Source organism: Apus apus, chromosome 20 (assembly GCF_020740795.1).
Source record: "Apus apus isolate bApuApu2 chromosome 20, bApuApu2.pri.cur, whole genome shotgun sequence".
NCBI classification, from domain to species: Eukaryota; Metazoa; Chordata; class Aves; order Apodiformes; family Apodidae; genus Apus; species Apus apus.
This window is the reverse complement of record NC_067301.1, coordinates 2037723-2054677: the sequence shown is the minus strand read 5'-3', so window position 1 is coordinate 2054677 and position 16955 is coordinate 2037723. Positions and strand designations below refer to the sequence as shown.

Genomic DNA, 16955 nt, shown 5'->3' with positions numbered 1-16955 from the left:
GCTAAGCTCTTAAAATGCTTTATTTGTGAAGTCCACCTCAAAAAATAATTCAATGATGTTTTAAAGAAAGCTTCCTCTTAATGAACAACTTCAAAACGCTTTACCTACACTACAGAAACCTTTACACCTCCATGAAAGACACTGTCTCCATTATCACAGGCAGTAAGGAGTTACAAGAACGTCACAACTACTGGTACCAAAGCAGCTTCCATGGATGTGGACCTTCAGTCACTTGCTAGGCAAGACTCATGTTTCAGCATGCACTGCATGACAATTAGTAGCTGATTGTATTCCAACCCTTGATGTCTCTCCCATCTGTAATATATCCATATGGTAAGTTAATATCTTGAAGACAGATGCACTTTTAGAGTTACATGTTAGTCCCATCTATGTATTCCAAGCAACTCCAAACTCTGACCAGCATTTCTGTTTGAACCAGATTTCCACATTCCCTTTGTAGTCGTCATCATTTCAACATCAACAGGAAGCTCTAACTCCTGCCAACATGACTGAACTAACTAACTCTCAGGAAACAAAAAACCTCCTGAAGCCAAAGGCATTAAAATATAGGAATTCTCTGAAGCAGACTGCAAAACTCGTGGGACAACCAGCCAACCAACTTGGCTATTTGTCTGTTTCTTTTACACTAAGTCTTCGGCAATTCAAATTATGGCAGAAATAGAAGATTCATGGGGGGGGGGGGGGGGGGGGGGAAGAGTCCCATCCTCTTGTGTACTTTCCAGCTGCACTGTAAGTCAGAAGAGCTTATTAATAGCTAGCATTTAAAAAAAAAAAACAACACTCTAAAAGAGGAGCAACAAGAGGTAGGGTCAGGAAATGTATGGGGAAACAATTTTATCTATTCTCACTTTATACCTGGGGAACCTCATATATACTTATTTTTATTACAGACACAGAAGTTAACAAGTAGAGACTGTTCTGTATTTGAGCTATGCTCAAACCAGCACAACTGAATATGATGGAATAATGAATTTGTTTCTCAACATGTTTTAAAGGTACTTAACCCCATTTTAAAAGAAGGTTTCTAGAGGAAACTAAGTTTGATATGGATGATGCTTCTGCTACTGGAGTTTTGAAAGAAGTTACTAAATTTCTAAATCAAGCAAACCTTATGAAAAAGTCACTCCTCAGGTTCCTTTTTTCCAATTTATCACCACAGCTGTGAAAAAATTGGTAGCAGAGACACTCATGCTTACCTCACTTTCTCCTGGATATGTTCCTGTGCTCTTGAAGGCAGACTGCTCGAGAATAACACATTCACTTTGCTGAACTCACTCAAGACCTTTCCACAGGCTGAAGTGCTTAAGTGTCTCTGCTCTAAGCCTAATTCCCTCTAATCTTGTTGACAAGAATACCCTGTAGATAATTCTCTTCTTGCTAGGGACAACAATAAGCATACTTGCAAGGCAGTTTACTATTCTTCACTACTCCAAGTGACCCAAGTCTCTAATCTCTTCTTACAAGTTACCCACCAAAGTGTCACTTTGTTCCTCTGGGCTCCCACACAGAAAAATTGAAGCATTGACTTCCCCTAATTTTTTACTTTCCATATATGATAAAACTTCACAATTCAACGATGTCAAAAGGATTAATCATGTCACTCATTTCAAAGTAACAACTTCAGGGTTTATTCTCCTCTAAGCTACATTCCTATGTAAGAGGGAAGCTATGTATGTCCAGGCAGTCAATTGTATGTTGAACAACTCTGAACTGAGTAGAAAGACTTAAGAAATCTAGAAAATTTCCACACACTTCCTGCAAATGGAGATACACTTAGAAATCATTCTAACATAAAGGTAAAGCTCACTACTCAGAAAACAGTGACAGAACAATTCAAAAGGCAAAAGAAAAACTCAAATTCACTTGTTTAATTGTCACGACTTAAATGTCCTTCCCAGAGCTCAAGCTGTTAATCCAATTAAGCCCAGTTACTGAAACCAGTATCATTAGTACCATCACATTTGTATGGAGACTGAAGTTTGTCTGAATCATCAGAGAAGTGGGAAGAGTTGAATGCAACTCACCTAAACACAGTCTTGGGTTAAATGTTTCCTCTCTAAAACTACCTATTAACAGCACTTTGTTGTTTCATTTTCTCACACCATTCCTACAAAAAAGAATTCAGAAGGATGGGGTCTTCCATCCTTTACAAAGTAGCTTGTCCTGTGCATCTCTACAGAACACAGATTTGAAATCACAGCTGTCATTAAGTTGAATATTTAGAATTTCCATCCCTTGATGGCCAAACTTTGTTTGCTACAAGGTATTTTTGCTCCACATTAATGCTACCAAGAAGGAAAGTAATCCCACACAGCCAGTGTTGATGAAAAGTCTGTTAACACAGAGGGTTGAAACGTGTATTGCTAGAGTGCTACCCAAATACAGTCATGTCATGAGGTTTGCCAAATCACCTCTTTCCCAAAAGAACAGGCTGTCTGACATTTGCTCCCTCAACACCTTTCCTGCTAATTCCCTCCAGTGCACATGGAACAGCAAGGGAAAAGCAAACCACATCATTTGCAAAAACAGAGCCAAAACCTTATAGTCTTAATAATCAGTTCATGTTATGCCTACCAGACAGCCTCCTAGCAGGTCATCTGATTAAATGAAGCTGTGCTAATCTATTAGATACCATAAATCCTATTAACAACATGCACAGCAGCTTGTACATGGTTCACAATGACAAAGGAATTATACACAATCCACTGTTAGTTCCCATGTTTTGACATCATATTGGCTTTCAAATCCGAGGGTTTTTTTGCTATTTAATCAGAAGTATATGTTGATGACTACTAGACTTTTATTTAATGGAAAACACAGTAAGATCAGAATTGCTTGTGGAACAAATTTAAGGTGTTCCCTCTCCCATTTACGTGATCTAGAAGAGTAGACCAAAAAAATTAGGGGTGCCTTCTAATTCTGAAGTACACACATCTCCAGATACAGTGATCACAAAAAAAAGTATAGATAATTTTAGAAGTTAGAAATCACAGAAAATGGATACAGGAACACAACATAAGAGATGTATCACACAGGCTTCTGTGATACAAATTTTATTTAAAGGGAAAAAAACCCCTGCAGAACATGCACTGAAACCAGATAAAAAAGATTTGCATAATACTCAGCACTGGTTAAAATACTGGACAAAAACACTGAAAATATCCTAATGGCAGAGTAGAAGTAATGGTTTTTCTACAGTGGGAGCAGTGTTTAGTTTTTACTCCTCCAAGAAATATCACTGGAGGTGTCTAGGATTGACCATGGTAACTGAACAAGAGAACACCTCAGAGGACAGGTTTAGAGAAAAACAGGGCTAGCTTGACACTTGCTTTTTGAAAAATAGATAAATATCTAGTAACTGAAAATATTTAACTGAGGAAATACTTGTATACAACATACAGCTAACTAATGACATTCCTCAGAGACTAAGGGGCTTCACAAGAGGGAGGAACATTTGAAGTTATATCTGTAAGGTAATGAAGGTTTCTCTGTTCCAAGGATATTAGTACTAATTATGACTACACTGAACATAAACTCTGAAAATTTTAGGCTCTGTTCAAATAATACAGACACTCTGAAAAGAACAGTCTGACATGAGCCACTTTGCTCAGAAGAAATTTGGCCTTCTTTTGTCAAACATGGTGGATAAGTAATTTTTCATTCATGAAAGAATAACTCTTCTCATCATTTTATTTATTACAGTTCCCTGCCCCACTGAGATGAAACAGTTTTATCTATGGTCTCCCTCTGCTTTGCCAGCTCCATTTCAGAAAGAAGGAAGCACTAACATCTATTATTTAACAGCTTTCCTGGCCATTTAAAAATCCTTCCTGTTGACACAAGAATACACATGCTAAAGTAGAAAGCAGATAGTTAAGGCTTGCACAGGTGAACAGCTAAAAACCTGAAGTTAGGCACTTTTAAAAAATAGCACGAGTTTCTCAAGCACTAGAACAAAGAAATTACCTAGTTTCTCTACTTACATTTTCTCTCAGTACAGTAGAAAGCCAACTTCTGCTGTCAAACATGTAAATTCTGGAAGAAAAAAACAACAAAAACACCCCAGAATTAGTAGCATTCTAAAGGAATAACACCATTTTCTTAACAAATCTAGCAAGAACTAAAATACTGTCAAAGCACAGACTATTTTTTGTTAGCTAACTTTAACAGCTGGCTTGTCTTCATGAAGGAAAGCGGCATTGCTTTAATAATACTAACATAACCAAAAGACTTGCTCATGTCAAGAAGCTTTTCTTTTTCCAAGAAAACTCTTGCAATCCTCAAATCATTAATTTTTCTCCTCTAGTCATACAGAAGTTCACACCATTAGAGAGTTTGGGATTGTAACAGATCGTCTCACTCATACAAGACTGTAATTTCCCCTGCACTACTAAGTGCCCCCACCTGCATTTTCGAGGCACTGAAACTATTTCTGCTCAATACTGTTCCAGAGGTACACTTGCTTTCTAAGCACTGTTAAGTATCAAGGTATCTAATTTATCAAAAGAAGTTACATAAACCTCCTACTAACAAGCTCAAGTGAGAGCACAACACTTCTGGAAGAGTTATGACTTCTAATCATTACATGTATTAAAAGGTAAAAAAGGAAAAATGGACACACTAAGTAACTCACACACAGTCTGGAAGACTAGTGATTTAACATACAAATTGGCTTTGTAGCAAAGTGAAAAAAATTATTGTAAGAAATTTCTGAACCATTATTTTTTCCTCTGGCAGCACAAAGTAGTAACTATAGTTCTCCCCAAGATCTGAGCCACTGACAACCACGTGAATATTCAAAACACCTGCGATCTGTCCCTACCAGACAGCAAGACAAAGGCCGTGGACACCTGAGTGCACATCCTGACAGTCACTGTATCAGGACAGTGGAAGGTTATTCTAAGCACAAAGCAAGAATGTACTGAAGCAAAATAACCTTAAATCAGAAAGCCAGTTTACAACTTCATATGCTTTAAACTGAAATGATGACACATAATGTGTCTCTGATTTTACAGTTCATTATTAGCTGAAACATTTACAAACCACTTCTGTGTCTGGTATGGAGGTTAAGCTACTTAGGATATGGGTCATCCTCATCCAAGCTCATTTATAGATGAACAGTTTAATACTGTGATTATGAAACCATCACAGTGTAAGCAGTTTTGTTTGTTACTGCCAGAACAACACACTTTTAGACATAGAACACTAACTCACACTTAAGAGGCCAAACTCCATCCCCAAAAAAGACACAAACACATGACATGACCATTTTAAGTTCTGAAAAAAGATCAACTATATTCAGCTTTCAGAAGTCTTGACACAAAAATCTGCCCACACTGCAGAGAGAATGAAATCTAATGAAATTCTGAAAGAATTACCTGAAATGTAAACAAGTAAAATTATATGCTGGAAGACTAACAGCACACAGAATACACAATAGCAAAGGCCAAAACACACACCATTATTGTCCTGTGCTGCACCCTCATTAATGCAGGAGAGGTGTTGCAGATTTCATATGCCTTCTGCAAAAAAGAAAAACAAAAACAAAACAAAAAAGCTACTTTAACCAGCCTGCAAGAAGAGTAAGGAAGCACAACAGCAAACTTTTCCACAAAGTTTAGTTTATTCTTTAAACTAGGTTAAGTTTTCAGTTAGGTATGCTGAGAGCATCCTGCGATGCCTGCAGAATGCAATCCTGGCAACTGAGATATTTTCAGTTCTACATTGAAGACAGAGCTCAGTTGAGAACAAAAGTAGACAAGCTACTTAGGAAAAAAAATATCTGCATTGCCACGAGCTTCCATTTTTAGCTAAAATGTAGCCTGGTAAAAGCAAAATGAAAATTACAGGGCAACTCAGTCACTGCACCACAGAATGGGCTCAGCAAAAGTGTTCTTGTAACCAGCTTCATCCACACTCTGCCTTTATCAGCCCTTATAACCATGCTTTGCTGAGAGCTTGATGTTCTCAACATTTAGACCTGGGGTTTCTAAAGCAGGAGAGAACAAAAAGTACCACAGGGAACCTTAAGCACGGTTCAAGAATTTAAACCATTATACCGAATCACCTGTAGGTCACCCAGCCCTACACATGGTTGTTGTACCCAGTGTCCCCATGTTCCCACAGCCATCTGATCCAAGTAAAGATGCACAGCACTTTGGACTAAAACACAACTGAATAGGTAAAAGCGTCATCCCTTCTGGGTAAGAGTTACCCACTACAGGTACTCACTAACTGCTATCACCCTAATATTATTTTTCCTTTACAAGATACTGAAGTATTTACACTGAGGTGACAAACAAGCCTAAAAATCTATCTCAGCTCCAACATCTACCTGAACAGAAGTCTTCACATGAAGACTCTTCTGTAGAGGAGACTAGAACATTTTTCACGAGGTTGGGGAAAGTGGGGAAAAGGGAAGAAAGTAGGAAAAAAAGGGACTCTGAAGAGTAGGGAAAGCATTTAGAAGTATTTTACTTTACTACCACAGTAAATCTTCACAACCCTACAAAATTAAGCAACTTTAAGAAGATTAAGTACATTCACTGTAGCTGTCTCCAAAGCCATTATCTACATTAACGTGTTTTTCTTCTTGACCTATGAACTCAACAAGACTTAAAACCCAAATATTCTGGGTGTCAATTCCACTTGCACACCTTCTGAATACTGCTTTACACACGCATTGACTAGATGCGAACTGCAGCAGAAGCACTGCAGCTTCTTAGAACACACCACCAAGTCATACATAATCTGATGCAAGGTCAAGCATGGCACATCAGACAGGACATCTGCCCACCAAGGCCTTGGCTCAGCCCCTGGAACAAGGTTTGACCAGGCTTCATGAGGAGCTGTAGGGACATGGACAGAGGATGGGCAACACCAGTCCCTCTTCAGCAGGGAGATCTCCAGCACAGCTTCAGGAGGGGTCCCAACCCAAACAAGTCCCCAAGAGAGGCACCACCTCAACGTTCCCTTGTGACAAAGACTGCCAACAGCATGCAGTGCTGCTCTGAGAAGAGCGCTGCCAGCAGCCCAAGGAAGTGGTCCTTCCACTCTACTCAGCACTGGTGAGGGAATATCATGTCCAGATCCAGACTCCCCAGTACACGAGAGATGTGGAGCTACTGGAGAGTCCAGTGAAGGGCCTTCAAGATGATTAAGGGACTGAAACATCTCGTTTGAGAAGAGGCTGAGACACGTGTTCAACCTGAAGAAGGCTCGGAGGGAGATCCTACCAACATGTGCACTCTCCGTACACACATGAATTCTGAGTGGATTTATCAATGCAGTTTAAAACAGGACTCAACCACCACTCGTAAAAGCTCATTTCCATGACCATTACACAACTTTAATCCAAGCATTTTTTTGTATAACAGATCTACCAGTAAGAGTGGCACATAGGTTGTTTCTTCCAAGGCACTGAACCAGAGATTATTTCATCGGAAAAACCCAAACCAAAAAATTACTGGCAGACATCAATATTACTATTAAGGTAAAAGAACAATTTCAAATTAAGTTCCTTTGCTGCTCTGGTATCTCTTCCTTATCAACATGCACCCCTCTGAACAGGATGCATCCTACACCCTGCAGGGATGGCTATGTGTTGGACAGGCAGTTAGGAATTCAGAATGCAGGTGCTTCTGTTCAGGTACCCAACAGTTATCTCCACTGTAATGTATCAACTACGTGGTCGAGATAACATTTGTGAAACCAGACATTGCAAGTTAGTTTTAAAAAATTATTTCTTACAGTCTACATAGCTGATGATTATCACAGAACAGTATCTTTATGCCCAAGAGACTACCCGACCTTTCCACATCACTGCTAACAACATCAAGTTCCAATTATGCCACCAGGCAACAGCAATTAGAAGTCTGAAACCTAAAGCTGTGCTTTAAGACTATAAGGTATAAAAAAAACCCCAACCTATCCTCAGTTTGATGGCTTGGTCCTCAGTGTCAACATAAACAGTTCTATTGGACACCTGGAAACTTGAAGGATGTTTTGATATCTGCACATTCCTCCAAGAGTTAATTCTAGTTCAGACTTTTCTTGTTAAGTACAGATCTCTATTCTGGAATGCCCAGTCTTTGCTGCCACCTCCTACAAGAACAGCTTGAAGGACAGCCTACAGAAGTATAAAATAATAATTACAAATTCATAAATCTAAATACGTTCCAGTGAAAGGATACAAGCCCTTCTCATGTATTTGATGTCTCCTTTCTGGGAATCCTCTGCTGCGTCTGTAATTTCCAAGCACATAATCTTTGCAAAGCAAGCAATACCTTACTGACTGGTTTGCAAGACAGATTATGCTCATAGGGACAAGGCTAAATTGTGCAGCTCCTTCAAACGCTCACTGAAAACACTTCTGTAGCTGAAGGCTAGCAGGCTGGACCATTTCTGTGGGAGGAACTGGCTGCTCCTCACGTTGAAGAGCTGCCAAGTTTCCAGCTGAAGCAGCCATCGTGCTCAACAGACATTTTTCCATGCATTAGTATGAAGCACACACAGAACAAGTGAGTATCAGGTCAATAAGTGTTAATGTTCATTATGCAGCAGTTACATTAAGCTGGCTAAAGAAGTAACAAATTTCCATTTTCAAGATAGCAGGCAAATACAAAATACTAGTTACAAAAGCTAAACCACCTGTAACTGAATGAACTGATTTCACAAATGCCTCACGATTACATATAGCTCAGTTCCTGAGATACAGGTCCCATTTTAAGCAGGCAGCTTCCTGCACAGGTCACTGATATTACTACTTAAGAGATTTTGTGCATATAAAAACCTGCAGAATACCTGATCATGCAAGATTCTACATAGTAAGCTTTGTCGTGTTTGGTCTGTCTAAAGAAAAGTTCTGGTAAATGAAATCCTTTGCCTGTTTCCCATGTACAAGATTTTGAGGAAAACACACTCAAGCTCTGCTCGTGACCTGAAAGTATAAAGCTGCAGCCATGTGAGGGGCTGTGATCTTTATGTTTAACAAGTATTCGAAAATAAACCTTTTGGACAGTTTACCAGTTTCTCAAAATAGAATACTAATCAGCAGACAACAATGCTGAAGAACATGGCAGGGCCACATGCTTGCAATGAACAGCTCTGTAGTGAAGTGGCCTGTCTCCTTCTGCCACCAACAGGGAATAAACAAGCTGTCTTCAGAGAAGACAGCATCACTATGTTGCCAAAATACTCACATTTCCTGATGTTAATCTCATGACCTACATTTACAAAAAAAAAAATCATACTGATGCAATATTTAAGCATAAAAATCTGGACTGTAACAGGTCACTTCATTAATCCTTTCCAAATGCATCTGCAAGCTCTGTGTGTTACTAAAAAAATAAATTAATTTTAGGTACAGCAGAGAACTTATGTAAAAACCCCAAAGAACTGATGGTTACAAGTTGACCAGGTAACTAGGGCAAAATGCTTAAAATCATACTTTTTAAAAAGAGAGGTCTTAGGAGATCTTTGAAGTAGTTCACAAATACTAGTGACTGTTGCTTCTTTAGCAACAAAAGATTTTCCAATTACATCTCTCCTCCATCTTGCTCTGAAAAAATTCACATTAAGAGCATTGTAACACTTAAGTTAGGTAAGTGGTGGGCATAGGAAGCTAACTTGCTTTAAGAACAAAAATTACTGATACTTAGTATCAGTTTTCAACTGTTATTTATGAAGAATGTCAAAAGCCAATACTCCAGTTTTCACTCCTTTCTTCAGAATTCTCTATATACAATTACTTTTTCGGAAGACCAACACATCTATCCATAAACTGCATGAATTTATCAAACTGCCCAGTGGCATTTTTGGCTGTCTTTCCTGATCTCACAGCTAAAAAAACCATAACCAACACCAAAAAAAACACCATAATACAGGAAAACTCAGAACCTGCTTGTGCATAAATTTCTAGGCACATTTATCAGAAAAATAAGTTACTGAAAATTGTTACTTAATAAAGTATCCCCATATCCAAAACCAAGCAATTGTGTTGTCCCATCCTACTAGACATCTCCCTTTGGACTGAAAAACAAAACCCAGGCAGCACTGAAGTAAAATATATTACTATTAATTAGTCATCACAAAAATGACTAAGCATTTATTACTTGATGCTTCTATCTGCAGAGCCTTACACTATTTCTCTATTTAGAATTAATATTATTGCCATGAATAAAAAAGTAGATACAAAGGTACAAATATGTAACCAAATATTGCTGCATCCAACCAGTTTCTTGTTAACACCCAACTAACTATTCAGGAGCTGTGGAAAAAAATCCTAATTCTTACTGGAAAAAAAACCCCAAACCTACAAACCAAACCCCAAACATTTTGCATGTTAACTGTGAGAGACAAATCATAAAGTTTTAGCTACTATCTGGGATCCACTAATATGAATCAACCAGGCTTTGTGCCATCTGTCCAGATACCATAGTTTTTTTCAATGTATTGATTTTTAATTATTATTTTAATTTTTAAAAAAATAATAGTAATTATTTAAATCCTCTTGGAACTACATGCTGTAGTTCTTTGAGGAAATAAGTTTTTTAACATAAGCCATTTAGCATCAGGAATGCTTGTGACTTTCACTTAGGAGGGAAAAAAAATCATGCATAGCAGGAGCTATCTGGAAAGCTGCTAATAAGAGTTTCACAGCTTGGTTTTAGAAGTATTAAGGAGGCAAAAGAGGAAAAAAAAACAAGGGTAAAACTATAGCACAAATCAGTTAAGATATAGAAAGGCTGCCTGGTGTGTGAAGTGCTATCAGCAATGTGTTTGCAAAGTTGAACAAAATAATGCAAAAAGAAACTCCCAGAAACAAAACACAAAATCCATTACTTCTTCCCCAGGGAACCTAAAGTAATGCAACAGTTTCATGATACTATCTTTTCAGAAAATGTGTAATCTCTCACCTAGATCAGCTGAACCCACAGGAGCAGGTTTGGGGCAGCTCAGGATGCCTACAGGGACCTGCAATCCTATCAAGAAACACAATTCTTGACAAAGTTTCCAAAGATTCTTTTTCTAAAAGCCACTTCTGGGTGTACCAATTTTCCAGCAGATTTCAGTTCCTTTTCTGTGATTTCAATATGCTCAAGAAGGCCTCATGAAGATGGATGCATTTCTCTACCCTGAGGATGTCAGAGCACAGCATGAGACCACATCGTGTTGCACTGAATTCACAAGGAAATGAATGGCTTGATGCAAAACCTGGCACACAGGTTGCTGTTCCCAAAAATCCTCAAGAGTACAATAAAATCCAGCATGTGGATCAACTGCCACTGTCTGGGGGGGTTAAAGTGTAAGAGAAGAACAAGTATTTTCCAAAAGCCTGAGTGATGTTTCTCTCAGCTCTGCTTGCCAGCACATCCCATCTTCTCAACCTTATTAAAAATCACGTATTGTCTCAGGTATTAGCATTACAGTGACATCCAGAAGGACATTAAGATCTTCGCTACAATATTTATTGCATTAGAGGAGGAAATGGGCTATGTGAACACTTATTTACAATACAAAAAAAACCCAAACAAAAATAGCAAAATTAGACATGAAAAATACTAATAAAAAGTCAGTAAGACTGTGTACATGCATAAGCACAGAAAATTAATAGAAGTTCCTATTATTATATTTCTTTCCATTAATTTCAGCTCAACTATTTTATCAACAGAGGCTGAATCATCCATTTCATTCTACATATGCCAGCTAGTAAAGAGTCAACTGAGTCAAAGGAGCATCAGCTGCTTGCTATTTACACCCTCTTAAAAACACAAGTAACTTTCAAATGCTATATTTAGCAATACTACTTTTTCCATCCTCAAAAGTGAAACCATTTAAAACTGGAAGAAATAGCCAAATCAACATTCAATATTCTTGAGCTAAGGCAGAGATTTACAGATATAAGGTGGTCTTTCACAATTAATTTTGCTTCTGGAAAGCACTGGACTAAGGCCCTCAAAATACTAAGGAAAAACATTAAGTTTCCAAAAGCTACAAGACAATTTATATTCTATCAAGCCTGAATTATGCTTTAACATGTGGCCCACAAAAAATGCCTTTAATTTTCAGGGTAAAATCTTGAAAGAGTATTTCACTAACATGGCTTCTTTTTTCTGCTCCAACTTAGAATGATTCTGAGAAAGTAGGTAAGCTTTAATGTATTAAGTTTTTATAAAAATAATAATATAAAAAACCAATAGAAGCAACAAAAGTACCAGAGACAGGCTGGACAAGACATGGCAACTACCTTCTGACCATAACTACTACCACATCCTGCCTCAACCACAAAAAATGGTAGTTAAGACTGTTCTCTTTGTGCCTCTGTTACACAGACTGTACATAACAGCCTCAGAGCTCATGTAAAATAAAAATATTTTTTTTACAACTATGTAAAAGACCTTAACCAAGCTTCAGCTAATTAATTGATTTCACTGGAATCAGCACACTGATCTTCAGCAGGAGATTAACCAAGCACTGTTAGAAAGAAGCAAAGATATACCATGAAGTATCTGCTTTCCAGCATCAGTCTGAAGATGAAAAGTATTTCAGTGGACCTTAAAAAGGAACAAAATGTGTTATATGCATATAGCAGATAAAATACTCAGTGGAGATTAAAATATGGCATGACTTCTCTAACAGACCGAGCAATCCTTTGTTCTCTAGCCCTGCAATCAGCACAACTCATCTTTAATCAATGTGTAAGCAGTTCCACTAGTTTTGATAACAATTATTTATACCCCTTAGTATAAATCATTGATTCCTCCCAGCGACTGCTGTATTTTGATATGTGCTGTTGATATAAAGTAAGTTAATAAGTTAAGGTAGAGAAGAACAGGAACCAGAAAAGCAAGGCTGACAGACTGAAAAGTCAAGCAACACAGGAGACCTTGAAGCCATTAGACTGGCAAGTGGTGTTTGGGAACAGACAATGCAAGAATGCTGATAGGAAAGGTAAACTCCAAGTCCAGAACAGAACCACAACAGAAAGCACTGAAGGTACAACAGGAAATAGTTGCTTTCACCCTTGGACATTCTTCTTTCCATAGTACTACATTAACCCACTTTAAACTTCTGGCATGAGTTATATTCCTTTGGTTAGGTGATCAAAATAAAGAGGAAAATATAATAAAAAGAAAGCAAGTAAAGTACTACTCGAGTTAGCAGCCACAATGGGAACTACCTAAGCCAGGCAAAAAATTAAAACATCAGAAGACAATTCCATCTTTTCCAAGGGAAAAAAAAAACCCACGTGCAAAGTGAAGTCAAAACAGCTAAGTCCGTTTAACAAAGGCAGTGGCCAGTGAGGTTAGTAGAGATCTGCAGCTTTTAAGGTTCTGCACTGAATTCCTCGATCCTCTGCATACCCCTTCACACAAGCTCTCATTTGGAGCCCCTGAACACATTGCTGTGCAAAACTGTATTTGAGGGTGGTTTTGAGCTTGTTTAAAGAACAGAAAACACATTAACTGTAGTTGTCAATGTAACAGCTTGGCCCTTTTAAAATAAAAGAGGAGAGGGCTTTGAAGACAGGCCACTTCCACTTTATATAAAATATAAAGGATTATGACATGGGAAAAACAGTTATTGCTGTTTCCAACTCCAGCTTCCACCTCAGCTTGCTAAGTTGTTTCATCTTCTGGAAGAGCCAGGCTGCTCAATAACTAGAGGCTGAACTATCAGTTTGGCAGCACAGTGCTGAGTAATAAACTGTCTGGTCTCCTTAAAATGCCAAGTTGTGAACTGGCAAGGCAGCTGCTGGGGAGCAGATGTCTGTGCCACCTTTTGTGACAGGCTTCCCCAGAGTGAGCCCTTCTGAGTTTAATTCACGGCAGCAAGGATATGGAACAAAAACAATTACTAGTAGGTAAATTAGACTGAGAAATCAAACCATATTAATTAAATTTTTAATTTTCCATGGCATGTATCCAGGTAAATAGGTATTCACTACTAGCTAGGTGATACAGCTTAACATCCCACCTTACCTCAAGAAAACCTCTTCATTTGATCCCTGGGGTACCAAATCAAAAGTGGAATTTCCAATGCCTGACTTAGTATGAGTTCTATCTTCTAATATGAGTTAAAAGGAAAGAGAGAAGACAGACTAGAAACTAGAAGATTACTGGGCATCTTCTCACATCTAAGGACTTGCTTAAGATTTAAAAAATTAATAACTTCATCCTAGTTCCAGAATTTCTGAGTTTATAGTGTTTTTAAGATCATTTTTTCCCCTTTTCTTCAAGATATGTACTCCATTTGATTATAAGGATACAGATTTTTCTTTTTGAAATAATTACTTAATTCAATCTTGGATATCCTGAATTTGCAGTATGTCGAATTCAAGACTAATGTGAGACTTTGAATAATCAGATACCTACGTACTCATACCTGTGAACAATGGTGCCCAGATATTAAAGCCCCAAATGCAGGTTCTGCACAAGTTCTGTCTCCCCCATGTATCAGCAATGACTCGTCTTGCAGGACAAACCAAAGTACTTCCTGAAATGCTGAAGCTTCACCTACTGTCTACAGGTACAAGAATAAAAGAATGTAGGTTGAACTAACCAATATGACTTTACTACATAACGTTTCTACAATATCTGAGTTTTCATACATGAAAAAACACTTCACAGCTTCTCAAGCATCTTTTAAATACATGCTACTCTGTCAAGATTTGAAATTTGTTAAATTGTTCCTGTTCAATATTATTTAAGTATTACACAGTCTTTTAATCAAAGCCCTTTATATTAACTTTACACTAAGTTTTCAGGCACTAGCCAGATAACATCTGACAACTTGCAGTGATGCCCAGGACTCAGTAACCTGAAGCACAATTAAATTGTCATGAGCAAATGAACCGTTCTTTATCTTTGTACAGACACCACCTTCATTAAACAGACAGCAGCAGATCTTCAGTATTTTACCATTTCACAAAGAACGTGCAACTGGAACGTCAAACTTATGCTCCAACAAAGAGAGCTTTTTAATTAAGTGTAATCTTATTGTGAGTACCCAAGGTTTCAGCAGACTATCACATCTACTTGGTTTTTCTAGACAAACAAAAAATTTCAGCCCTGCTCTCCCAGTGCATTTGTTGGGCTATTGGAACAGAACAGTTTTGGGAACAAAACTGGAAAAATCCACAATACACCAGGGCAGTTCAATTTCTCTAATTCCAGAAGAAAACCACATTCCCCACCAAATATTAAATGGCAGGAACACTTCAGGCTGTAGCTTGCAAGTCACAGCATCTGGACAGATGGGAGCATACCAGATAATCTCCAAGAACATTGATCAACTCAACAAGCTTGCTCACTAACCCTCAGCAAAAGTCCAGTAAAATATACTCTGTATTACCACAGATGTCCCAGTAAAAAGGTCCTCACAGTAAAGCATACACCATTAACACTGAGCACATACACTCCTGTTTCCACAGAAGTTAAACTGCCATTTTGAAGAGGACAATTCAAAACTCTGTCTGTGTTGGGAATTTGTTTCGACATTTCACAAAAATAAAACAAAGCCACTCAGCTTGTCAAATAACTTCACAGTTCTGCAAATAATTTTAGATAACTTCTATTTATTGACAGATTTTAATACATCCTAAGATGTCAGGATAAACACAAAGCACATGTTACTGAACAGACTTCTAAGACAGCTCCTTAAATCTAGACCGAGATAGGCAGGAAGGCCAAAAAAGCTGTAAGGAAACAAAGATGTACAGGATTAACAGCTCACCTGCAATACTTAAGCAGAAATTCTCTTATAAAGAAAATAACTGGCATCAGCTGTTGTGATTAAGCTTATTGTAACATAAGAAAAAGAAGGCACAGGAGTAAGGCATTACTGTCCTGTCAGTAATGTCAACTTCATGGGGTTTTGCCTTTCTAAAGCCTTGCAGTATTTCTTATTTAGTCCCCCCTACTCCCTGCAGTTGGACGTTTTAATAAGGACGAGCAAAATCACCACTGATACCTGAACTGGTACAATATTCACAGTTACACTGACAGACAACATGCAGAAGTTTCCACGAGATAATTATGTTATTACTTTTTTCCCCTCCCCTTTGCTTGGAGGTTAGGCAGGCAGGAAGGGAGGGAAGAGAGAAAGAGCTGAAAATAGTGACAAAAATCTTTTTTTAGTTTTTAATATAGGACCACATTACATAAAGCTAGAAAAAATTATCTAATCCATCTAATTACAGATAATTAATATTTTCTTTTTCGGGAGTGCTGGCAGGCATTACTGCAGTTTTCAAGAAGACATAAAAAATTTTCTCATCTGAGAAAAATATGATCAACTGGCAAGAAATTTTAGACAAACCTCAAACCAGTGTGGAAACACACAAAAAAACCTTAGCAATCTACAGTTCAATTAATCCTTAAAACACTTATAAGGTATTTCTTTTCTACACATAGATCCTTCAGAAATTGCAGTGATTTGACAAGCTGAAATTCTAACTTAATCAAATACATTCTATATAATGTATAGTATTCTATATAATAACAAAAATATGTTTCATTAGGTGGTCTCATGCAAACTACTTAGAGAAATTAACTACCTTTCACATTAAAATGGCACTAGATTTTTAATCTCTTTCTCTGCTAATAATTTTTCCCCTCATCAAGTTCTATCTATTAGAATAACTTGAAGATTTAGCCTATCTTTACCACCATCAATTACAGAGCTACCTTCTATCTTGTGTCCTTTAAGCTCCTCAGATCACCTTCTTCAGGTCTTCAGCCTCATTTCCACTTATCCATTATTAGGATTCCAAAAGAGACACAGCACAGTAAGAGCAAATTTTAACCCTTCAGTCCCACCAAATAAAAAAGAACCAAGCTCTCTTCTTCATGAGTCTGAGACAAGTGACAAAAATGTGCTTTTCTACAATCCTTAAGACAAATATATGTAGAAAAAAAAAAATATCTTTAAAA

At 37.7% G+C, this 16955-nt stretch overlaps 1 protein-coding gene across 5 annotated transcripts in view; it reads right to left on the bottom strand.

Moving 5' to 3' along the window:
• GNB1 (G protein subunit beta 1) overlaps positions 1 to 16955 on the bottom strand; it is a 37415-nt gene that overhangs the window by 14196 nt on the left and 6264 nt on the right. For 3 of the 5 annotated variants that reach the window (XM_051637275.1, XM_051637270.1, XM_051637274.1), the window contains exon 2: positions 4005 to 4056. The gene's annotated coding sequence lies outside the window, so the exon portion shown is untranslated. Of the gene's footprint in view, positions 1 to 4004; positions 4057 to 5480; positions 5544 to 16955 lie in introns of all 5 variants that reach the window. The other 2 variants (XM_051637271.1, XM_051637273.1) reach the window with 1 other exon arrangement.